At 40.3% G+C, this 26,574-nt stretch overlaps 1 long non-coding RNA gene across 1 annotated transcript; it reads left to right on the forward strand.

Annotated features, from left to right (window-relative positions):
* Window positions 1-207: 207 nt before the first annotated feature.
* On the forward strand, window positions 208-26,178 carry LOC121937015. The gene is made up of 3 exons (XR_006105068.1): window positions 208-308; window positions 18,781-18,850; window positions 26,013-26,178. It is a non-coding gene; the product is annotated as an uncharacterized LOC121937015 (long non-coding RNA).
* Window positions 26,179-26,574: the final 396 nt, after the last annotated feature.

A 26,574-nucleotide genomic window follows, 5' to 3' on the forward strand; every position in this document is an offset into this window, starting at 1 on the left:
TCTGTGTTGGCATCCCATTCTAAATCTCTCACCTAAGTAAAAATAGTTTTTTGGGGGTTATTTTTTGGCTATGCTTTGGGCATATGCTTCTGCATCTTACATCTAATTTTGTGTGCTACACATTGTTGTCTTGTTACACTGCTGTATTTCATTACGTTGTGTTAGAAACTAGATTTCTTTTTAAATTTTCCCCCTAACAGGATAGAATGCTGAATGAAGAAACTTGGAAACAAGAAACAAAATCAAATTAACATCAAGAGTGAAACTCAAAATATACTGTAATGCTCAAAGGGAGCCAAAGCCACCAGGTAAGGTTTGTTGTTGTTAACTGCCATCAGGTTGACTCTGGCTGTATCCACACTGGAGAAATCCTATTATTTCTTATATTGTACGCCATAGGCAGGTTTACTCTTATCTATTTATTGTTTGTATGTACAGCGCTGTGCAAATCTACAGTGCTATATAAATAATAATAATAATAATAATAATAATAATAGAAATAACCCAGTTTGGCACCGCTTTAACTGCCCTGGCTCAAGGCTATGGAAGTCTGGGAGTTGGAGTTTGTTGTGGCACCCAGAGCGGAGAGCTGGGTTATTTCTCCAATGTGGATGCAGCTTCTGACTCATGGTGACTGTGGATGAGACATCTCCAAGATCTCTTGTACTCCACTGATCTGCTCAGGTCCTGCAAATCTAGGCCTGTGACCTCCCTCATTGAATCTAACCATTTGGTATATGGTCTTCCTCTCTTTCTACTGTCGTTTCCCTTTCCCAGCATCATTGTCTGGATACAGATTTTTTTTCAAAGGAACTATCCAAGCTGCTGAACATATTTCAGGGATAGGAGTCAGCATCTTGCATAGCTCCTTTAAAGTTTGGACTACAACCCAAAGCACATTTTCTGCCTCATTGATATGGAGCCATCAACCACCACTGGGTGGAAAGCAGTGTCAATACATCAGCCCTACTGAAAAACACCTTTCTCCTCCTCTTACCCTTCTTCTTGAAAAAAGAAAGAAAGAAAGGAAATTGTGTTTTTTTTAGATTGCAAGGATTAACTTGTTGTTATTGACTGTATGATACCCACTTTCGCAGCCTTTCTGCTCAGGCAAGGGAAAATGCTATAGACAGACAGAGAAACAGTGAATAGAAAAGAGAAATATTTAATACAGTTGGCCCTTTGTATCCAGATTCTGCATCCATTGATTCAACCAACCATGGCTTGAAACACACATTGTGTCCAGTCTGAGCATCACAATTCAAGAAGAATGTGGACAAGCTGGAGTGCAACCAAAATGGTGAAAGGTCCGGAAACCATGGCCTATGGGATGAAACTTTGGGAGCAGGGTATGTTTAGTCTGGAGAAGAGAAGGTAAAGAGGTGACATGATAGCCCTCTTTAAATATTTGAAGGGATGTCATATTGAGGATGAAGCAAGCTTGTTTTCTGCTGCTCTAGAGACTAGGACATAGAACAATGGATTCCAGCTACAAGAAAAGATATTCTACCAAAACATTAGGAAGAATTTCTTGACCGTATGGGCTATTAGACCGTGGCACACATTGCCTCAGAGAGTGGTAGAGTTTCCTTCTTTGGAGGTTTTCAAACAGAGGCTGGATGGCTATGTGTTGTGGGCGCTTTGATTGTGTGTTCCTGCATTGCACAGGGTTTGGATGGCCCTTGGTGTCTCTTCCAAGTCTATGATTCTGTGATTTAAAAAATGAAATCCTAAAAGCAAACCTTGATTTTGCTATTTTATATAAGGAACACCATTTTACTACGCCATTGAATATAATGGGACTTGAGCATCCATGGATTTCGGTATCTATGGTGGGGTTCTGGAACCAAACTGCAGTGGATACCAAGGGCCCATTGTATTTCATTCTGATGTAGAATTGTTGAAGTTTTTTAAAAAAGACATTTCTTTGCTGAACTTTTTCAAAGCTTTTTTTTTTTTTTTGGGAACAATGTCTTTAATTATTGTCTCTCCCTCAAAGGACCCAAACATAAAACTTTAATTTACTACCTCTATAAACCCAGACAGTGTGGGGGAGTTTATATTTCCATGTTTCTTTGATGGTTTATTATTAAATATGAATGTGATGGTGCTACCAAAGGGAAAAGAGCTGAATCAGAGGAAATTTGTTGCACTTAACATAATTATGCATTGGGATGAGAATAACCTATAATGATTTAAGTAATCTTAAATGCAGCATGCAGTGAAAAGCCCACTGTTTTTCCAGAAAAGAAAGCCTGTGAAATGTTTCTATTGGTAGTGGTGCCTTAATAATTAATAAATCTATCAAGATCAAATATACCTCTCTACTGATACTAGACTAGAAATTCCTTTAAACTTCATGGTGATTGAAAAAAGAGAAAAACCTCCCTTCACTTTCATTTTTGCTGAAGGTGCTCCATTTGAAAGTCAACTCTTGACTGATGTGAATAAAGTCTAATTAAAGTTTTTTTAAAAAAATACTTTTAAATGTAGGACCAAAATAAAAAAAAGGAAAGAAAAGAAAAGAAAGAAAAGGAAATAAACCTTTCTACCATAAAGCTTACTACTGGCTTTTTGGCCAGCAATAAGGCAGTAGAGAAAAAAATATATGATTTATGTATGGTATATGATACATGGTTGTAAAGAAGTATGTAATGATTATTGTAAAAATGTCCCTTGACTGTCTTCAGTTAAAATTGTATATTCATGTAGACATGAAAAGGACATGGCCGGCTCTCCTCCTGAAAGTTAATTTATAGGGCTTCTTCTTTAATTATTCATTGACAACATATTCTACAAACTGTAAGGAGCTAGAATTGGCTCTTGGGTGTCTGTAATGCAGGGGATGTTGGATGTTGTTGGACTGTAACTCCCAGCAGCCTTAGCCTGCGTAGTTAATGGTGAGGACTGCTGGGAGTTGCAAATTCAGCAATGTTTAGAGTGCTACACTTTGCTCACCCTCTGACTTCACCTTGGTGGGTGAGTGAAGCTATTGCTTCAGGGTTCTGTTTCTGACATGGTGACAACTAGAATGGAGCATAGATAAGTAACTTTCAAGGGCATCATGAGTGTACAATAAAATGGCCCACAGTCAGCTATTGATTGCTGGCTCTCTATACACAAGAGCTCTGAGAAGGTGAGGCTCTTCTGAAAATCTGGACTGATGAGGAAGGTGTGCTAGTGCATTGGAAGTGCATTGGGAGAATGGGCCAAGGACCATTCTGTCCCCCAAAGGGCAAACCACAAGAGCCGGGATCATTCTGTATTATGTGCATCACAATGATTTGTTTGATGAGCAAACAAGATGAAGGTTTTTCTTTTTTGCAAAACAGTTGTAATAATTCAGATGGTTTTACCACCAAGCAGCCATGATGTCCATTAGCATCAGCTTCATGTAGCAAAAGCTGGAAAAATATATACTCTTGGGCATGAAGTTATTATATCTGATGTTTGCTTTTCTGAATGAGGTTCTCATCTGTAGTTTGGAACCTCTGATTTATAAGCACATTAAAAAAAAAGTATTATCCACATGTGAAATTATCTATTTACCTTTCTGGCCCTTCCTTAAAGCAGAATGGGAAATATCATTTGGAATAAAGACCACGAACCAGTGGTGAATACAGCCAAGGGCAAAAATGTGGGGCCAAAATACCAGCAAATTTTAACTTAAAGAGTTTGTACTGTCAATAAGAGTACGATCTCATTTCTTTCTTATTCAATGTGCTTCTTGCATGCGTACAGCGTGGAACCTATCTGCTCCCTTTATCTCTTTCACTCGCACGTCGGCTTTTGCTTTCTTCCTTCTTTGCAATTATGTGTTGTGGAGTGAAAAAAGAAAAGTTTAGTTGCCTTGAAAACTTGGTGTGCTACTCCTGCATCCAAGCTTCTGTCAGTAAATACATTGCTTTGGCACTTTTTGCCCAAGAACCATTGATTTGATTAAGTGGGCAATGGCTTGTTTGGCAAACAACATTTTGATTACTTCAAGCCTGGCAATTGTGTTCCTGTTTAGTTTCCTCAGGCAGCAGAGGGATAATGGCAGACGCCTCACTGCAGAGGTTGATTTCTTGGCTGTGCCACCCCAGAGCACAAAGGGAAATGAAGTGTGATGGGAGGGTGGCGGAGCTTGAAGATACTTCATTGTCTTTGGAAGGGGCAGCTTTTAGGATTTTGTTTACAGCTGGCACGAATGGAACTGAAAGCTGAAGTTACAAGATAAAATAATAGAGAGCTGAGTTAGGCAGTCCTGACACCCCCTGCATACAAATGGGAAGAGAAAACTCACTGGGTGGATGTGTCAGCCCAAAGCGGATCCAGGCTGCCATCTGAAGGACCAGAAAATATTGGGGTCACAGAGTTCCACAAATGACCAGCTGGAAGGACTCATAGCTAGATCTTAGAAAGGACAGTCTGTACATAGCTGGCTATTTGTTATTCATTCCCTTCTGTGATAACTCAGCATTATTGAGTGAGATGGGAATTGTGACTTAGTGCAGGAGAATGTTGCTCTTTTTTGCAGTGTTACTGTAACACTTAGGGCCCGAACAGACAGGCCAAAAGAAAGCTGCTTCAGGTCACTTTGGAGGTATGCTGTTTAAATGATGCAGGCATCCTAAGAGGCCGGAAGCCGTGCCAAAGCGCAACTCCAAAGTGACCTGAAGCAGCTTTATTTTGGTCTGTCTGTTCAGGCCCATAGTTACTTTTTTTAGCAGCGGGATTGTAACTCTCTCAAAGATGGAAGAGGAATGTGACATGGTTCAAATGCTGGGGCATGGGAACCTATTGACTGACCTTGGGCAAAGTCACACACTCTCAGCCTTAGAGGGAGGCTTTGGCACACTTCCCCGCACAAATCTTGGCAATAAAATTTACAGTGCTATATAAATAAAGGTTAATAATAATAATAATAATAATAATAATAATAATAAAACTCTTTGAGGGTTGCCCAAGTCAAAAAAGCACTTGAAGGCAAACAACAACATCAAGAACAACAACATACATAAACACTTCTTTCTTTCTCCAATGAAGTTAGATGAAGATGGGAAGCCAACTGGATAATTCTTAAGTTATTAGGTAATTATGGCCCCCGGGAAAAGGTGGAATATAAATAAATTTATTATTATTATCATCATCATCATCATCATCATCATCATCATCATCATCATCATCATCATTTTAGAGTTTAGATTCTCTCCCTTTTTTCATGATCAGGCTAACTCTGGAAAACTTATATGAAGCATGCCCTCTCATCATGAAATGGGAAGATACCTGAATCTTCAGCAGAAGATTCATCCCCATTTCCCTCCCCATCCATTTAAACAACTAAGTAGCTCATTGTCTTTCAATCATACATAACATACACTCAAGACTGCTCACTGGTCGAAGCAAAACTAATTGTTTTCAGGGGAGAAACACTGAATATCTTGAAAAAATGGAGCAAAGATGGTAGCGCTGGGCACAATACATTCAATATCTATCTTTTAAATAGCTCTTCAGGGTTAATTGTAAACATCTCATTACTTACAGGAATAAATGTTCTCAGTTTTGGTTTCTTGTGACATGGTTTTGTGTTAAGAAAAATAACCCATACAACATTTCTCTTCAACACTCTCAGAATCTTGGTTATATAGCCATCTTCTTCTTCTTATACTAATACTGTAGTGTCTGATTATATATCAAAAGATCTTTGTCCTTGGCTCTGTTTTTGTTCTGTTTTGTTATTACCTCTCTATTATTGCAAGCAATAGCTATTACTTGATAAGCATCTAGAACACTCTCCTTGTCAAATATGTGTCATTGCCAACACTTTTGTTCTTTACAGTTCTGGGACTTCCAACTTTAGAGCTGTGTTTTCTTACCTTAGGCTCATGAGATGAGAAAATCAGCAGTGTCATTCCCAGGAAAAAGATGAATTCAGAAATAATTCCTCTGGAATATACAACTCATGGAAGAGAAGAACAGAGTTATCAGCATCCTTTCCAGAATGTCTCTATGTTTGTATTACTTCCTCTGTGTTCAGTTGTAGAAAGCAAGCAAGGGATATGTTTCTCTGGGAGTGAAAGACTGAGTGTCAATGAGAAAATAATTTTGTTCTCTGTATTCCCATATTTCTTGATTTCCTGGATAGAAGCTTTATATCCACTTTAAATAGTCCAACCAACCAAGCAAAAAACCCTGGGAAATGTGAAACCACGTGTACTTCTGGTTTTCTCTTGGCTGCATTATACAGCAACTAGGTGAAGCCCAAACAAAGCCTGATGTCAGCCATTGCATGTGTTTCCAACTTGGAACTGCCTCTTTCTTATACAAAAAGCACGTTTGGGGTAAAGAATACAGAACTGTCTTCTGCTCCACTTTACATCCTACATTTCCAGTGCTGGAAATGGCTTTGACTCATTGAATCATAAAGTTGGAAAGGACCATAAAAACAACCTGGTCCACCTCCTTGCCATGTAGGCATATACAACAAAAGCAGTTGCAAAAAATAATAATGCCCTCCAACCTCTGTTTAAAGATGTACAAAGAGGGAGAGTCCACCACCCTTTGAAGTAGTCTATTCCAGTGATGAAAAACTCCTACTGTCAAGACAGTCTTCCATTTTTCCCCTCATGTATTTATCTAATTTATAACCCATATTTATCCTCATATAAGACCCAAGGCAACTAACAATTTCAATTGATAGTTTTTGTGGGTTTTTCAGGCTATGTGGCCATGTTCTAGAAGAGTTTATTCCTGATATTTTGCCAGCATCTGTGGCTGGCATCTTCTGATGCTGGATTCAAACACATTGCCATCATCAACTCAGCCAATAGAGATAATTCATTAAATTAATTTATTTGGGACAGCATATGATTTTTGCTATTTCTCCATTGCTGAGTTTCCTTGCTTGACTTACCTTTCAGAGTCACTGCAAAGCATTAATGCTTTCTGTTATATCAGTTTCTCTCTCTCTCTCTCTCTCTCTCTCTCTCTGTGTGTTTTTTTTTTTTGCAAATACAGCAAATTGATGTATATTTGAAGTCGAAGGCTTTCATGGCAAGCATCCATAGTTTGTTGTGGGTTTTTTCGGCTATGTGGCCAAGTTCTAGAAGAGTTTCTTCCTGACGTTTCACCAGCATCTGAAGATGTCAGCCACAGATGCTGGTGAAACTTCAGGAAGAAACTCTTCTAGGACATGGCCACATAGCCGAAAAAACCCACAAAAAACTGTGATGTATATTTCCTCATTAATCAGCTTATTCTTCCAGATTTCTGCATGTAGAATCGGGGTGGTAAATCTTTATTGCCTTCGCCATTATTCCCTCCCTGCTGCTAGAGTAGGATATATTTTGCCTAATGTTTGGATTTATTTATGTCCTAACGTTTGTCACTCTTTGAGCCAAGAATTACTGTTTTGTCACCATGCATTAACACACTGACCTTTTCGGAAACATCTCAGCAGCAACTCCCACTAATCACAAATTGCTCAGGGAATTTCTTCTGCTAGTGACTGGCTGTTTAGTTTTGACAATGTTTTATCTGCACCCCAAGCTGTGTGTTTGTAAGCCCAACCACTTTTCCCTATATGGCTTTTTTCTTCCCTAGCTGTTTCTTCATTTTGTTGCTTTATTATCATTCCCAACAGGATTTCCTCAGACAATGATGTGCAATGGGACATGCAAAGAATGCAAAAGAGGGAAGAGCTGAATTATAAAATACAGATCTTGAACGCTGCCACAGTCAGTGTTGCAGCCTATTAACTCTGTTGAGAAGAGTAAATGTGCTCCGAGTGAGCACCTTCTGTTTTCTGAATGACATTGATGTTTATAGAAGATTTGTTTACTTATTAAAAAAGAGCCAAAAAGGGGGGGGGGGGGGAAGAATTTGCATCTCAAGGACCTCTAGCAACAACAGCAGCTGCCAACATAAAGAAAATAACAGAAAAAGCTGTACAGAAAAAGCTGGAGAAGTGAGGAGAAGTGAGAGGCTAAAGATGTCTCCAAAGTTGTCAGATTCAACATACAATGGGCTGTTGCAAGTTTAAAGAATGAGGTGAAGACTCACTAGGGAACATAGTGTTACTCCATGAATATTTATGTGGACAGAATTTGGAAAAAAATTGAAAAATTTCTTGATCTGAAGGTCCCAGTATCCCTAACATAGACATTGGCCATGTTGGCTGAGGATTCTGGGATTGGTAGTCTGAAAAGTAACTTTTCTGAGATCTGTAGCTTTTGGTTTATCTTCTCCAGAGCTTTGAGCATGTGCCAAATGGATCAAAGTGCATGGATCTTTACATATTAGTTGTATTTCTTGGTGCATCTGCTGCATTTTATGAATACTATGAAACCTCTCCATCTGAAAAGTAGGAGGTGTAAGAGGCCCCCTAAATACAAGACCTGCAACAGAACTGGAATGTCATGGATGCTACCTAAGTTGGATATGGGAACAACAGGGAACACTGCCTGACTTGGAAGTAGCTTTTGCGATGACAACTTCTTGTTTTTGTCACTGTTGCTGCTGTTAATTCTGGCAACGAAATGTTGCATGGTGTCCTCAATATCACCTCTTCTTCCTAGGTTCAGTTTGCACTTTGAATACTCACTCCACTTTTCTTTCCTCCCACATTTCATTAGCTTCTTCACTACACTCCTTCACTTCTCATTTTTTCCTTTTTGCTTCCTTCTTGCACATCTAATTCCATTGCTGACTTCCTTCTCTTTCTACTCAATGTTGCTCTTCATTCCTTGTTCCTATTCCTTGCTTTATAGCTTCTAGCATGTATTTTTATGAACTTCCACACTTCTTCAGATGTATGGAGAGTTAGCCAGAGTGTCCATATACAATACACATGGATAGCAATGTGACTCTGGTTTATTTTTTCAGTTAATTATACGTTTTTGGACCATCATTCTAGAATCCTCCAGCCTCCATGAGCATGGCCTATCTGAATTGTAGACAGTGAACCTAGAAGAGAAACATGTTCAGACAGTGACAACTAAATTATTAACTCTGGCCCATTCACCAAATCATTGCAGATAAAAAGCACAGTAGCGCAAAGTAAGCCAGCCGACATGTGCAGTGTGACAGGAATCCACTTTCCCAATTAAAACTTCTGCTGGATTTACTATCCAGACTCTTTTAACTCTTGACAAGAGTTGACAACACATGTGCACAGTTCTTATCAGTTAATTTGGGGGGCATTGTAAAGCCTATATGAATACCAATACCTGCTTTCAGTCATTTACTTCTCGTTCAGTTTTATGGTAACCTTCTGGGATCCAGGCCTCCTGTGATTCAGTTGCTTTATTCAACTAGTGCACGCACACATGGGGCGGGGGTCCATGATGAACTCAGGGCTACTTTAATGAAAGAGATAATGACAGTAAAAATTAGATTGATTTTGGAAAAGTTATTTTTTTGGGTTGCATCTCCTAGAATCCCCCCTAGCTAGCATGTTACAACCCCAAAATGATGTGTGTTTTTGACTGTTGTTGTGTGTTTGTTAATTTGTTGTTGTTCCCTGCCTTGATCAATGGGGGAGGCAGGTAAAATAATAATAATAATAATAATAATAATAATAATAATAATTTCCCAAGCTCTGCAAATACATTATTGATACTGACCATGAACAAAACAGCTAGTAACAGTATATCATGAAAACTGTTAGCAGTAAGTGAGAAGGTTAACATATGTGACTTCTATTATCTGATGAAAAATTTTGGTTCATCCGTTTCTCTCTGTGATCAGTTTTTGAAGTTGAGCTTGTTGGGTGGTCAAGTACAGTTGGCCACCCAACAGACCGGTTTCCCTGTTACCATTTTTGGTCAAGGTTATTGAGAGAGCAGTCACCCTCCAACTCCAAGCTGTTTTGGATGAAACCAATTATCTGGACCCATTTCAAACTGGCTTCAGGGCGGGATACGGTGTTGAGACAGCCATGGTTGCCTTATTTGATGATCTCCGTCTGGGTATCGACAGGGGAAGTGTGACCTTGTTGATGCTCTTGGACATCTCAGCGGCTTTTGATACCATCGACCATGGTATCCTTCTGGAATGCCTGAGGGAGTTAGGTATCGGGAGCACTGCGCTCCAGTGGTTCCATTCCTACCTCTCAGGTAGATTCCAGATGGTGATGCTGGGAGACTCATGCTCTTCCAAAAGAGAGCTGACATCTGGCATCCCCTAGGGTGCCATTCTGTCCCCCATGCTGTTTAATGTTTACATGAAAACGCTGGGAGAGATCCAGAGACATGGGGCGCGGTGTTATCAGTACGCTGATGACACCCAAATTTATTTCTCTATGTCTCTGACTGCTACAGTGACTAAGGATGGCATCTCTCCTCTGGACGCCTGCCTTGAGTCGGTAATGGGCTGGATGAGGGAAAACAAACTCAAGTTGAATCCTGAGAAAATGGAGGTACTTGCGATAGGTTCCCCAAGTCCAGGGATGGAGATTTGTCAACCACTCCTGGACGGGGTCACACTTCCCCTAAAGGACAAAGTGCACAGTTTGGGGGTTCTTTTGGATCCATCACTACAATTATCATCTCAAGTAGATGTGATGGCCAGAAGTGCCTGGTACCAACTTCGGTTGATACGCTAACTGTGTCCCTACCTGGACCGAAAGGACCTTGAAGCAGTGGTACTTGCACCGGTAATCTCTCACTTAGATTTCTGTAATGTGTTCTACATGGGGCTACCTTTGTATCAAGTTCGGAAGCTTCAATTGGTACAAAATGTGGCAGCCAGACTGGTCACCAGTACACCTAGGACTGACCATATAACACCTGTCTTAATATCTCTTCACTGGCTGCCGATTAGTTTCCGGGCGCAGTACAAAGTGTTGGTTATTACCTTTAAAGCCCTACATGGCTTGGGCCCGAGTTACTTGAAGGAACGCCTCTCCCTACACAATTTGCCCCGCACTCTCAGAACAACTTGGATTGTCCTAAGACCAGATTAAGATCTACTTACCATAGGGCATTCACAGTGATGGCTCCCAAATTGTGGAATGGCTTGCCGGAGGAGATCCGTCTTATTACCACCTTAGATGCCTTTAAGAAGGCAATTAAGACGGATCTCTTTCGGCAAGCCTATCCCCCAGACCTGCTATAACAGCTTAAGATGATACTCCACTTGAAACTACGATGAGGAATCAGATATTGATATTGCACATGTACAGGTTTGATGTGTTTTTACGTTTTTGTTTGTACAATGAGAATGTATTTTAACTATTTGTAATTTTATATCTGTGTTGTTCTCCCGCCTCGATCCGTAGGGAGAGGCAGGATATATATATATAAATAAAAATTATTATTATTATTATTATTAGTAGTAGTATTACAGGTTTTTGGACTTGGTATATGCAAATTGTATGGTCAGCTTTACAGGATTGTTGGATAGGTGAGCCTAAGAATTACTGTAGAACTATTTAGGCCTTATGGCAAAGCATTACAAGAGGTCATTTAGACTCACAGACAGCCATTCATTATTTGTGTCCTTTAAATGGATGACCATTGCCTGTGTCTATCAGTATGATAGATTACAGCAGGCGCACCAAAGAACTTTACAAACAGAAATATCTGCCTGGAGCTTAGATGTGAACTCTTCTGTGAAATAATCTAAGACTTAACACCCTTGCCTTCCTGAGGCTACTGAACCGCTTTCTGAAAGGCAAGGAGATCTGGGAAATATTAAATGGCTAGACCGATTGGGAGAGGAACAAAATTGCCCTCCAGTGAGGCATTTAACAATAAAACGAATGAAAGCAATCCTACTGGCCTCCTGGGCCTGAACAATCTTATACCTCAGGTGTGTGGTCTTTGGTCTTTGTCAGATTAAAAAAATATAACATTTGATATATATCACCATGCTGCATATCGAATGGAATGGCAGATCTGTTTGCAGCATGCTCATTTTTTAAAATGTTCTCTATTACTTTTGGAAAGATTTGTGCATGCAAGTAGTATTGTTTCACTAGTTTAGGGCTTAGGAATCTGTGACCCGTTAATGGTGATTGGACTACAACTTCCATAACACCCAACCATTGGCCAAGCTAACTGGGGGTAATAAGAGTCCACTAACATATTCACATTCCCTGATGGAGTTCATCATTCTGTTTCAATGAGAGCTGGTCAGCTGCCCTGGGTGAACCAGCTTAGATAATTTTAAATCTCCAGTTAATCATGTCCATCCCTCTTTAGAAAGTAATTGGCGACAAGGGAATGGCCAGGCAGCAGCTGGCTGTTCTTCAGTAGCCATCCACAGAATAACACAGGCTTTCTCCTGGTCCCTTGGGAAGCTGACATCCTTTTCTTGCATTGGGCTGCTTCATACCCCACATCATCCCCTTGCTACTGAATAGACATGGGCAAAGGTGGCATCAAGACCATAACATCTAAGCTCAGAGATATTCTTCCAGAGCAAGGCATGATAATGGTTGTAATGAATTTATTGACAAATATATAAGGAGTGCGTGCAGATGTTGATCAAAATATGTCATATAGAAGGTTCACTACCCACATCAACCCTCACAAAGTCCATCTATTAGCAACTTCCACCTGTGGCTCTTTCTGTCTCTCTTTTATACTCTTTCTCTGTTTCTCTCTCTCTCTCCCTCTCTCTTGCATACTCCTCCTGTTGTCAGAGGACTTTCATTATGGCCTGATGCATCCATGCTGGCTAGGGAATTCTGGGAGGTGTGATTAAAAATAAATAAATAAATAAAAGAAAATAATAATAATTTTAATGTTACCAAGCTCTGGGCAAGGGAGAGTAGTTTGAGGTAATGCTGCTTGCTCACAAGGACTGGTTGCCACCCAGCAAACCATTCCACTAGAATGGAGATGAAGTTCTCCAAACATCTGAATGCCCAGAGCAACAGAGCACCCTGGTGTGCTAAGCCAGTCTTTTCCAAACCCAATCAAGGTGATTCATTCCGGTTGCACAAATATATATCCTTGTGTATATCCTTTTGACACTGGTATTCTGACGAACATGTTCATTGTACAGTGTGCCTTTTCCATCTGTGGTGACTTGGTTCCACACCTCCCACAGATGGAAAACAGTGGCAGATCAAGTGACATGCATGTGCTTGCATTAGTAGGCTACATGCACACACTGCCATTGACTAATATGGGGCAGGATGATCTGTGGGAGCTCCTAGATAGCTAGTCTGCCAATATGACAGGACCACTGTACATTTCTTCTGCCTCATCTATCACCTCACCATCATATTGTATGACTTGCATTATATTGTATGACTTGCATTATACCCTAAAGGCACCAGATCCTGTCTGCTCTTGGAAGCTAAGCAGGCTCTGCACTTGTTGGGAGACCACCAACAAATACCAGGTACTATAGCTATATTTCAGGGGAAGGAACTGACAAAACCACTTCTAAAGTATTCCTTGCCCCCCAAAACCTATGAAATTATGGGTTCACCATAAGTTGATAGGCAACTTAAAGGCACATACATGCACAGATATGTATGTGCCTTGGGAGCAGATGTATATTATGGAATTTCTTTAGTCTATGTAATCGTATAGATTGACCCTGAATGCACAAACCCCTTCTCCAAGAAAACTTTATTTGGTGCTGCATAAATTAGCTTGGCCTATCCATTTAAAGTTTACTTCTTTGAGCAAATTTTCTTATGAGGTTTTTATTTTGTAAGTTTAAAGGTTTTTAAAATGCGGGAACCTAATGATTTGTAACCAAAATGAAAGTCTATGTCTCTCATTGATTTTGCTTTAATTCCTTGGAAACAATATCGACCCTTAAGAGATACATTTCAACACTTTGAAACTAGGACATAAAGCATTTTCCACACCATTGATTAATAGATACAATATATCATTTTGGCTTTTAATGAGGCACTTTCTCTTCAATGAGGCACCAGGTTAGAATAAGAAGATTCAATCTAGATTTTGCACCAAAAGAATTGTAGCATATTTCTTTTCCACCTCAGCCTCCAGGGTAATTCAAACAGCAAGTCATTCTATGGATATTGCTAATAACTATTACTTAAGTGTATGCTACATGCGCACACAAAAGCTTTTATCCATTAGAGTTGATTTGATATCATTAGCTTGAACTGCATTTCTAGAAGGCTTCTTGGTACTACAAAGAACCTAGTTGGGAAAATGAATTTACAAACATAAAGGCCAAGATTAGAAGTGTGTGTTTTTTTATTCATTATTTTGTGGCTTTTTAACATTTCTAAATAGCTTGGTAGGCCACAACACAACCTCCTTACACTTGCCAAGGAAATAATTGCATATGTGATGTATATAGATTAACAAAGCCTAGCTTTGTCTTGGCTGACGTGTAGTTCGTTATTAGGTAATATGAAGAACAAGCCATATACTGTTTCTTTACTTTGCTAATGACAATGACTTCAGATTTTTGGGCAGATTTAGGAGCATATGCCAGATCTATCTGCTAGTATAGTTTTCAGCTGGACAGAAAAATAATCAAGAAATGCTGGTGAAATTCTCCAAATGCAGGATTGGAACTGAATTTCAGGGGCCTGTAAAACTTGCTTCAGAAAGAAAAGTGAGTCTTGAAAAGCTCCTGAAATTCACCTCCCACTCAGATTGTGATCTGAGCAAGGAAAAGAAGTCCCAGGGCTCAACAGACATCCCTTTGGAGTGGCCTGCAACTGCCCCTTTCTCATTGGATTGGGGCCATGGCACTACACGCTTTGGCCCCTTTCCGCAGTGCAAAAAAGTGGCTCCTTTTCATGCTGTGGAAAGGGTGTGCCCTTGCCACAGTGGCGGCAGTGGCTTTCGTCCACTCCTTTGGTACCTTTGTTTAATGCTGCACCAACTGGGTGCCGTGATGACCCCGCATGTGTGTTGGTGATGGCATGATGCCAGCATGGAGTGGCATAGGGAGGCCGGCATGCATATGCCATGCCCTCACATCAGCGAATAACACTGGTCTGTAGAGGCTCTTAGACTCATAGAGTTGAAATAGACCACAAGGGTCATCTAGTGAAGCTCCTTCCCATGTAGGAACACAGATTTAAAGCACTCCTGGAAAGATGACCACCAGCCTCTCAAAATACTGTAGGAGATTCCATCTCCCCAAGTTGTCTACACTGGGCCCTTGTATCGCTGACATTTGCTTCCATGACCCCCTGTGGATATAAAAAATTTGTCTGACAAGTCCCATTATATACAATGGCATAATAGCATAATATCCCTATCTAAAATAGTATATCCAAAGTTTTGCTTTTTTGGACTTTCCTTTTGGGGGGGGGGGTGGATTTTCAAGCCATGGATGGTTGGAATCCATGGGTGACCGAATCTGTGGATACAGAGGACTGACTGTATCAACTGTTAAAACAGTTGTTCGAGTCAAAAATTCTACCTAAAGTTTAGATGGAATCTCTTTTGTAATTTGAATCCATTGATTTGTGTCCTAGTCTGAGCAGCAGAACACAAGGTCACACATTTTCAATATGATGTCTCTTCTGATATTTACGGCTCATAGCATGATAGGTTTGCCTTAGGGTCTTGAAAAGTAAAAAATGACTTGGAGGCACACAACAACAAAATCACTTCTGAGGCTGCTGCCACACTTCATAATTCATGCAGTTTGACATTGCTTTAACTGTCGTGGTTCCATCCTATGGAATCCTTGGATCTGTAGTTTGTTATGGCACCAGAGCTCTCTGACAAGGCTAAATATCTCATAAAACTACAGATTCCAGAATTCCATAGCATTGTGCCAGGGCAGTTAAAGTGGTGTCAAATTGTATTAATTCTGCAGTGCAGATGCACCAATACTCTTCTTTTGTCCAAGCTATACATCCTGTGCTCCCTAAGTCATTCCTCATATGGTTTGGTTTCCAGACCTCTTACCATCTTGGTCATGCTCCTCTTGGTTTCCTTCCATCCATTTCTGCCAGCTTTCTTCCCCCCAAAGTTTCTACTCTTCAACACACTCATCATTTTCTTTCCTCAATTTTGTCAGAGCTTGAGGGGATAACAGAAAGGGGAACGGTGTCCTTTTTGTCCTTTTCACCTCATCATCCTGGCTAAGGGCATACTGAGGTGCAGGGGGCATGGGGGCTGTTATTCCACCAAAGGATTTCTCATGACATGCAGTTATAATTGGATTTACATCTGCTCTCACAACTGACTTCTGCTGCTGTCCCTACACTACCACAAACATCAAAGAGGGGCAAAGAGGGGAATAGCAATTTGGGAGATCTGTCATGGGGTGGGAGCTCTTAATCTTTGATTTCTTTTCCTTGGAAAGCTGAAATATTCCCAAATGTATAGGGGTAAATGCTTTAGAGTTCTTGCATATCTCTTGCAAGATGAGATGGGAAAGAGCATACTAGCAATGTGGCTTAATATTCAAGAATCTGCCTATTAACATTTGGAGGCCTGGGGATGAAAACATGATAATTGGTTAATTTCTGTGTGTGAATCTGATGCTCAAATTACAGTTCTGGGGCTGATTTGAAGCTGGCAACCCAATGGCTCAAAGTGGAGCTGAGAGCAGCATATGGGACAGCTTCCTCAGCAGAATAAAGACGAGGAACATTGACTGCCCCCCAGACAAATACCATAAGCTATCATTGCCTATGCTGGCTGGGCTTAACAAAATTTCTAGATTTAAAACAGATACCGAGATTCTAATTGTAATTGAGATGGTGCTCTTTCAGAAAGTTAATTCCATTTGGACACCACTGCAAGTGTCACGTAAATACTTCTGATTCTTGTTTACATTCATGTATGCTCTGTGTAGTTTCTGACCTATGGCAACCTGAAAGGTGAACCTATCATGGGGTTTTCTTGGCAAGATTTGTTCAGAGGAGGCTTGTCATTACCTTCCTCTGAGGCTGAGAGCATGTGACTTGGCCAAGTGAATTTGATGGCTGAGTGGGAATCAAACCCTGGTCTTCAGAGTCTTAACCCATAACTAAAACCACTATGTCACACTTGGTAATTTTCACATGCACATGGTTCTAAGTTGTCCAAAACTGCTTTAACTGTTTTTAATTTAAATTGTCAGATCATTTAATGTACTTTTAGTTGCTTCAGATTATTTTTGCTGTTTTCATTTCTTTAGAATTCTTTAAATGGATTTTAGTGCATGTGGGCTATTGATATCTAAACCAACCAACCAAAACGTTACCACTCTTACTCCTAATTGTTAAAATTTCTGCGGCATCCTAGGTGCTGTAAAGAACATTGGCAATAATGTGCTGTGTAAAGAGTCTTGAAATCTACATTGCTAAGCAGCCTTGACTCATCTGTAGAGCTCCTCAAAGAATTATTTACATCCCAGCCTTTCTGAAATGCTAATCTGAATCATTATGAGCCACTGAAAGGAAATGGAAGATAATTTCCTTTCATTATTTTATAGAAATACAGGAGAAACTCTCTCTCCACTTCCCTTCCTTCTTTCTTTATGAACCATTGTTTCTTAGATCAAAGGAAGCCTTGGAGTTTTGCAGGTGGCCACTTATACCTTTTGAAGTTTTATTTCCCCCTTTAAAAAAGAACACACAGACTACACTTGCAAAGTAGCTTTTTCTTTGCCTGAATTTAGCAGCTGCAGCTGGGCCTGATTGCAAAGGAAGGATGTGGAATGACCTAGAAAAAAAAGTCAGAGGATGCTGCTGGTGGCATTGCTAGTGCAAAGGTTAAAGTTCATTCACTAATAAGTAAGTGCAGAACTCACTGTAGATGAAAAACTCAGTTCTGAATTCAGTTTAAAAACTAGATGAATCATTTAGAAAAAATGCAAACCGAAACAGGCTTTTGTTGTTGTGTCTCTTCAAATCATTTCCAACTTCTGGTGACCCTAAGGCGAGCCTATCACAGTCTTTACTTAGCAAATTTCTTCAGAGGGGGTTTGCTATTGTCCTTCTCTGAGGCTGAGAGAGTGTGACTTGCCCAAGATCACCCATTTAAATGGGTTTGCTTGGGTTTACGTGGCCGAGCCAGGATTTGAACCCTGGTCTCCAGTCATAGTTCAGTGCTCAAACCACCACACCACACTAGAGGCACACCTATATTTTCCATTATTGCTAAGCATGGATTGAGCAAATATTGACCACAACAAAGACAGCAGTCAAGAAATCAGAGGAAGGCTAGGACTGGGAAGAGCATCTGTGAAAGAACTGGACAAGATCCTGAAGAGCAAAGATATAACTTTGGACACCAAAGTCAGGATATCACAATGTATGGATGTGAGAGCTGGATAGTGAAGAAAGCCGATAGGAAGAAAATCAATTCAGTTGAGATGTGGTGTTGAGGTTACTGTGGATGGCCAAGAAGACAAACAAATGGGTTCTAGAGTCAATCAAGCCTGAACTCTCTCTGGAGGCTGGAATGACTAAATGTAGACTCTTGTTCTTTGGCCAAATCATGAGAAGGCATGATTCATTAGAAAAGACAATAATGCTGGGAAAGGTAGAGGGCAGTAGAAAGAGATGAAGACCACATGCCAGATGGTTAAACTTGATCTGGGAGGCCACATGCCTGAGCCTACAGGATATAAGCAAAGCAGCTGAGGCCAGGGATCTTGGAGATGTCTCATCCACAGGGTTGCCATGAATCAAGGTTGACCCAAGGGCAGTTAACAACAACGTAGATTGTGCCAAACCTGGAAGCCTGGTTAGTACTTGGATGGGAAGCCACCAGAGATTGCCAGATAGGGCTGGGAACGACTCCTCCCTGAAACTCCCATGGAGTTTTTACTAATCAGAATTGACTGTACTGGCTTAATAATAATAATAATACTGTTTATTTGTATCCTGCTTTTCCTTTCCAGATCAGATGGTAGATGGTAACCTTCGATGTTCCTGTGTTTCCGGGATGCTGAGAGGGCTGTAGGGCACTTGGTAGGTTACTTACCCCTTATGTTGGAATTCATATGGATGTCCAGCACTGAATGTAGTTTACAACTTCTAAGCCTCTAACAATACAGGGGTATTGCAACAGCTCTTTACTCATGCTGGTTGCTTTTTTTGGGCACCTTTTGCAGCTCCCAAATACTGGCTGGCTATCACTGGCTCTTAGGTTGCATAATGCGGAATATATATATATATATATATATATCAAGTAAAACAAAGAAGCCTGCATTAATTCTCACCAAAAATCGATCAACACCTTGATTGACTTTGCACTGAAGTGGCCACCTCACCCGCGCCATAAATTTAACTCTGTTTGGCTAGGGCAATAGCGATTGAATTTCATCTGCGTTTTATCTGGTGTGCTTTTCAGATTTATCTTCAGCTTGGCTAATTAGGATTTGTTTGTTATGCCTTATCTGTTCTCTACCTCGCATGGGTCCTGGGAGGGCCAACTGGTACTGGAGACCAATATGCCTACAATTTTATTTTCTGTACTGAGGATTTTTCTCTCCTTCCTATTTTTTTCCTGGGAGTTTGTTTAACACGATCCCTTTGAGCATAAACAAATGGCTGTAATCCAATTAATGTAGCCCCTTTTAACATCTTTGCCCAGGCTTTTTTCCAGGGTGAGGGGAAAGGCACACAGTTGAGTCGGGTTAATGAATATCAGCATGTACATACAACATTGCCTGTTATCGGTCTGGAGAAACAATGAAAATAAGCTAGTATGTTTACATGTGAAATACTAGGTTAATTGTGTATGTGGGTATATATATTCAGTAGAAATAGATTCCCCTATCTCAGTTATAGAATTAAAAAATTTTAGGAAGAATTTAGGGGTAGTATGGGATGATAAAAGAATTCAGGTTTTGTTTTGTGTTTTGGAAATTCTGATATAAACAGTAGCAACCGGAGGCATTTATGTCAGCTGGGCAATGACTCCATTTTGGGATTCACAAAGGATGGAGACATCTGGGAGCTCAGAAGAACTACCTTTTTGCATTGCTAATGGGATTCAGACTTTATATCCTGGACTTTGCTGTGTTTCCGGTGCCACATGACCGGAAGGAAGAAGCACCCGCTTGCAAAGGTATCCCCCAAAGAACAACACATCAACAACATCTTGAGAAAATGCAACCCTGTGACTAACATTGTCATTTTATATATTTTTTCTCCTGCATGATTCAACACCATCACCTGATGGAACCAGTGGAATTTCTAAAGCTTGCAACATGTATTTTGTGCACTTTGGCTGGCTGTTTAAAAGTATCCCTGCTTTGTGGATTTTGGATATTCTTGTACTTTCCTACATGGCCAACGTTACTTTGGGGTTACATCTGAGCATCAAAGGAGCTATCCAAGGTTCCGAAACTGATCTACACAATGGTCTCAACATTTTGGATAGCTCCTTTAAAGTTCAGAAGAGAGCAGGTTTACCACTTCACTAATACTGTAGTCACCAGCTTTGGCCCTCACTTCCTGGGCACAGATTGGGATGCATTCATTGATTTTTGCATTTCTGTGTTCTTCTGACTGTTGCAATATTGTTCTTGGTGCAGAAATGGAAAAAAGATACCCCCAAATTTAAAAATGCATTAAAATGCAGATGGGCACAGCTCAGACAACAATAAATCTTGGAAGTCTTTAAGCAGAGGCTGGATGGCCATCTGTCGAGGATGCTTTGATATGGATTTCCTGCATGGCAGGGGGGTTGGACTGGATGGCCCCTGTGGTCTCTTCCAACTCTATGATTCTATGAAATCTGTCATTATCAAGAAGAGTGCAAATTGAACGCACAAGCTGTCTTCTTTAAAGGTACAATTAAAGACTAGGATGCCACTGAACATATGCTTAGCTCATGAATTGGTTCTCAATAACAGAGTCTGAGTTCACAGTCCTTTCTTAAGAGAGAGTTTAATCCCACTTTAATTGCTATGACTTCCTCCTACAGAATTCTGGAAGCAATCATTTGGTGAGCTGCATAGAATTATTTGACAGAGAGCTTTAGTGTTGCAGCTAAATGGAGTGCACTGGAACTCTGCATTGAACAATTTTAACCACACTGCATATCACAGGCCCACTATGACACTACCATTCAATGGTGGTACAGAATACAGAGAAATATAATCGTTTCCCATTGGCAAGAGGGTCAGACAAGGCTGCATTTTATCACCCATATTTATTTATATGCAAAACAAATAATACGGAAAGCTAGATTAGACACGGAGGAAGGAAACAATATAAGACAAGCAGATGGCACTATTCTACTAGCAGAAAATAGCAAAGACCATGGAATGACTATTGGGGAAATTCAAGAAAGAAAATGCAAAAGAGGGTTACAGCCATAACAAAAATGACTACTGATGATTTACAAAACTTTAAAGTGGATGATGGAGACATTGAAACCGTTCAAAAATTTTTATACTTTGACTCAGTCATAAGACAAAATGAAGATCTCAACATCTTCTTTGAATTGTTGTGCCCAGAACTGAACACAGGGTTCCAGGTGGGATCTGACAAAACAGTGTCACTATTACTTCTCTTGATCTAGACACTATGCTTCTATTGATGCAGCTTAAAATTGCATTGGCCTTTTTAGCTGCCTCATCACACTGTTGACTCATGTTCATCCCTGTGGTCTACTTGGACTCCTAGATCCCTTTCAAACATAGAAGTCTCCTTAAGCCAGGTGTCCCCCATCCTTATCTGTGCCTTTTGTTTTTCTGCCCTAAGTGCAGTACCTTACATTTCTCCATGTTGGATTTCATTTTGTTAGCTTTGGCCCAGCTTTCTAGTCTATTTAGGTCATTTTGAATTTTGATCCTGTCCTCTGGAGTATTAGCTATTACTCCTAATTTGGTGTCATCTGCAAATTTGATAAGTATGCCCCCAGTTCTGTCCTCCAAGTCATTGACAAGGATGTTGAATAGCACTGGGTCCAGGACAGAACCCTGTGGCACCTCACTGGTCACTTCCCTCCATGACTCCGATATGACTCATTAGAAAAGACATTAATACTCAGCAAAGTGGAAAGCAATAGGAAAAGAGGAATGACACATTACAGGTGGATAGACTCAGTCAAGGAAGCCACAGTTCTGAGTTTGCAAGACTTTAGCTGGTCACCTAATAATGTTCTGGAGGTCTCTCAATCATAGAGCCACCATACATCAAAGCTGACTTGATGGCAGCTAACAACAAACAATAGCAACCATTTGTAGGACTCCAGTGTAAAACAGACTGAAAAGACCGATTTACCAATCATTAGGGAGTGCTACCATACAATTGTTTTTGTGGTATGACCATTTCCCCTCTGGTTTGGAAATGTACTAAGAAATTATACCATACTGAACCGAAAATGTTTTTTTTAAAGACAGGCTAAGATGGGAGGAATTATGTTAAGTAGATGTAGATGGCTAGGCAAACTAATGCCTTTTAGATAGTTTGGACTATAACTCTAATTCACTACAGCCAGCACAGTTGATCAAGATTATGGAAACTGTAGTCAAAGGACGTGATGGGAGCCAGATTGCCTGTCCATGTGGTTAAAGGAGACATGGTACAATAAAAAGTACAGTAGGAATGCATCTATTTGTCTGTCTCTCGCCATCTGAATGATTTTTAGAGCCTAATTTTAAAGCTTCAGGCATGTTTGTTCTGGATCCCAGAGGGCTGCAGTTAGTAACTTCGAACATATGTTTGTTACATACAGATTTAGGGTTTTGTTAGTCACTTATATACTATTCAGACCTCTGCCTTGAAAAATAATTCTGTGTAATTGGTTATTTCCCACACTTAAAAAACAGGATTTGTTCCAATAAAAAAATACAGCTTGTTCTTTGCTCTGTGCTCCTTGCAGTAATTATGTCTTCTGAGAATAAGGGAGGAAATTTCATTTAAAATACATGTTCTTTTGTGAAAGAAATGTATTATATATATATATAAAAACCAAAGCAAATGGCTCCAGATTTGCTTGCCTCAGGATTTAAACCTAACATTTCTGGATTAAAAATTTCCCCTATTGAAGAGCTGGACAGGAACAGAAAGAAAGTGCTCTCAAAACACTTTGGTTTTTGTGTGTGTCTAGTCTTCTTTTTCTCTAAACATGTGTGACTTTGGGGACTATTTAAATTTCTAAAATGAAATTGAACTGAGTGTTCACTGCCGCTGCTGTTTTATGTTAGGTATGCTCCTTTCTTTTTTTTCTTTTTTACAGAGGGGTATTGGCTAGTATTTTATTAGATCTTTTAAAACTCTTTTAGGCGGGATACAAACCAACCCTTTGGGGAGGCCTGCACCCACCCCTTTTCCCGATGGATCGGGGCCTGAGCTGCCACAGCGGCAGCCCTGGAGGCCCCGATCTGCCGCTTTCCCAGGCCTCAGGGAAGCAGCGAACGCCGCTTTCAGCGGCCTGGAAAAGGGTGTCCTTGGGGCTTCATGCCCCAAGGACACTCTGACAATGGCGGGGAGACAGAGGGCCCCTTTCTTTTCCGTATCGCTGACGCGGCCCTGTAAAGGCTGTGCCAGCGGTACGCAGCACGAAACGAGCTCCGTTTTGGAGCTCCTTTCTGCACCACTGAAAGGGTGCCATAGGCACCCTACAGTGGCGCCAGGATGTAACGGCTGCACCGTGCCATTTGGATGTGCTGCAGCCGTTACGTCAAAATGGCGGCGCCCATGTAGACAGGGCACCGCCATTTTGACGTACTGAGTACGTCCTAGGGTTAGGGAGCATCTGAAAAGGATGCTCACGGGCAACTCTAGCACGTACTCAGTACGTGCTTAATGGCCTGTTTGTACAGGGCCTTTGCAACATTGCTTGCATGGTGATTTCAGGTTATTGTGAGCAGAGTTGCTGCTGAATTAAAGAACCTAGCAGTTACAGTAATTTAATTAAATTTGCATATATTTGCATATGAATAAAGCAACAATCTTGAAGGAAAGAACAGGCTTTTAAAAAGAAGATGTGCACATGTGTGTCATAGAATGCATCTTTCTAAGAAGAAGCATTATTTCCTGTTTGTCTATGTCACCAAAAGAATTCTGGCCTAATACACATTTAATACATTAAAATAAAATAAAATAGCTCCATTATTGTAGCTATGTCTGATGATGCTGTTGTGGGATCTTTAAAAGCCTGGACTTCTCTCACTAAGTCCACCGGCTTGACAGAGCAGAGGGACAACAGGACCCAGAAGGCTGAGAATCCAAAACTGTTTATTTGCCGGCAAAAAGTCCCCAGCGGAAATTCAAGTTCCAAATATTGAGGCGAAGAACCTAAGAAAATAGCTGTTCGTATAGTAATCCCAACAATGAGGTCCCTAACAATACATTCTGTTGGCTGGTTCAAAGTGCAAACGTACAAAACTTTCTTACAATTAGGACACAGATTTTTGAATATATTAAAATACATTTTAAGCACAGTTGGAATATTCCATGTGTTGTTTTCCTCATCCAAGGATGCTGCTCTTAATTGTTTTGGCTTTCAATGTAAACTAGATGCCTTGATGCTTGCAAAGGTCAACTTGTTCTATAAACATTTCTACTGCAAATCCTGTTCAGCATTTTCTCTCCCTCGCAAAACCTTGATTCCAAAAGCTCAGTTCTATATATCCATAGTGCAACCATTTCTATAAATCTATAGTGGGGATATTAATCATTAAAATCCATCCATCTCAATGCTTTGTCACTGAAGTGGTGAATCGACTGCAGATTTTAGATCTGGCCAAGATGTCAGTGCTTATTTCCTAAATAGATTCGATAGTTCGGTCAGAGCCTTTTAAATTTAGATTATAACCCCAGACCAGATTTTCACCCAGCATAGAAGCTACCACTGTTTTAACCTACAACCCCAATCCCTACACAAATCCTTAATCTGTTGGAATTCTCCTTATGGTAAAACAACATCTACCCCAGAGCACACAGTGTTTTGAAAATCCTGGTGAATCTGGGTTAAATAAAGAAATTGTTTCATAAGCTGCATCCACACTGAAGAAATAATCCAGGTTGACACCACATTAATTGCTATGGCTCAATACTATGGAATTCTGGGAATTGTAGTTTTGTAAGACATTTAGCCTTCTCTATCAGAGAGCTCTGGTGCTATAACAGACTGCAGTGCCCAGAATTCCAAAGCACTGAACCATGGCAGTTTAAATTGTGTCACACTGGATTATCTCTGCAGCATAGCAGTAGCCAAACAATGCTATGACTTTCTGCCTTTAGGTGCCATTCCTGGTCTGTAACCAAACCAGATTTAAAACAAAGAGTGAAGATGGTGATTAAAAACAAACAAAAAGAAGATGCCACATTAGAAACAAAGCCACTCGGTCACTACAAATTTCATACAGCACGCAAAACATAAAGGACTGATTCAAAGCATTTATTCATCATGTCTTCCCTTGGGCCAAGAGGTACTTATTAATGAGGACAGCCTGCCACTTGCGAGTTCTCGTTGCTGTCAATAACTGTCAGGTAAGATATATTACTTCTCTTATAGGCACTTACCAGAAGACATTTACGCTCTCCATTCTTTCAGCCTTGCATGATTATGAGCAAACGTGCCAGAAACACCTATTTTTAAAACAATGTGCTTCCTATTAAATGCAATTATTATCTTGTAACAGAATGATGAAGCAAATGAGAAACTTGAAATTAATACATGGTTATGAAGTAGACAGATTGAGATCTCTGGATAAATTGTAGTGGATGGACAAAGATAGCTGACTCCCAATGGTTTAACAAAAGTGGTGGCATTATAGTGCAGGGTGGTGCAATCCTGACAAAGATGGCCTGGTTAGAAAAGGCAATGGACTTTTTCATGGTTCTTAAGCAATGGACATGAAGTGAAAGGATCCTTTGAAAGTTTTTCAAAAGCTATAGAAGGCTCTTTTGATGTGTAGAGTGAGGATAGGCATCTGAGTAGACCTCACTCCCCACTTCAAGCCCATTGCTTAGCATGTTTGCTGCTCCTCTCAAAGAAACACACTTTCTTTCTTGCTGCTCCTAGGAAAGGTTTAGAAGGCTCTTCCAAGGTGCAGTAGGGAAAGGCTGCTGAGTAGACCTCATTTTTCTAAAATGCAATATTGATAAATTACCTATGATAATTTAATTTTTTAAACATAACCTTGTGCATGTCTTCTTGATTTTCTAGTTATTGAAACACCACCCCCAATGTACACACCATCACCACTTCCTTTTTTCCCATTAAAGTTGGCTCCCAGACTTAAGACTCAATTTAATACTTGACTTGAAAGTATCTTGCAAAGACTTGGGACTCAACTTGAAACTTGAAAGTAGAGACTTGAATTGGAAGTATCTTGTACAGACATGAGACTCAACTTGAGACTTGAAGGTAGAGACTTGACTTGGAAGTATCTTGTACAGACACGAGACTCGACTTGAGACTTGAAGGTAGAGACTTGACTTGGAAGTATCTTGTACAGACACGAGACTCGACTTGAGACTTGAAGGTAAAGACTTGATACATGACTTGAGACTTGGAGTAAAAGACTCAAATACATCACTGTTCACTATCTCCTTATGCAATTTCCAAATACTCCCTGGTAGCTTTAAAGCCCTTGTGGTGCTGCCACACCATTTACTGCGTAGATATAAGGGTAGGAAGAGAAGGGTTGAATAGGCAGTACCTGTCCTGTCCTGACTGCAGTTCCACAACCAGGGAAGAGGACCGAAGTTTCTGGAGATCTGGGGTA

This window comes from Sceloporus undulatus, chromosome 7 (assembly GCF_019175285.1).
Source record: "Sceloporus undulatus isolate JIND9_A2432 ecotype Alabama chromosome 7, SceUnd_v1.1, whole genome shotgun sequence".
Taxonomy (NCBI): Eukaryota; Metazoa; Chordata; class Lepidosauria; order Squamata; family Phrynosomatidae; genus Sceloporus; species Sceloporus undulatus.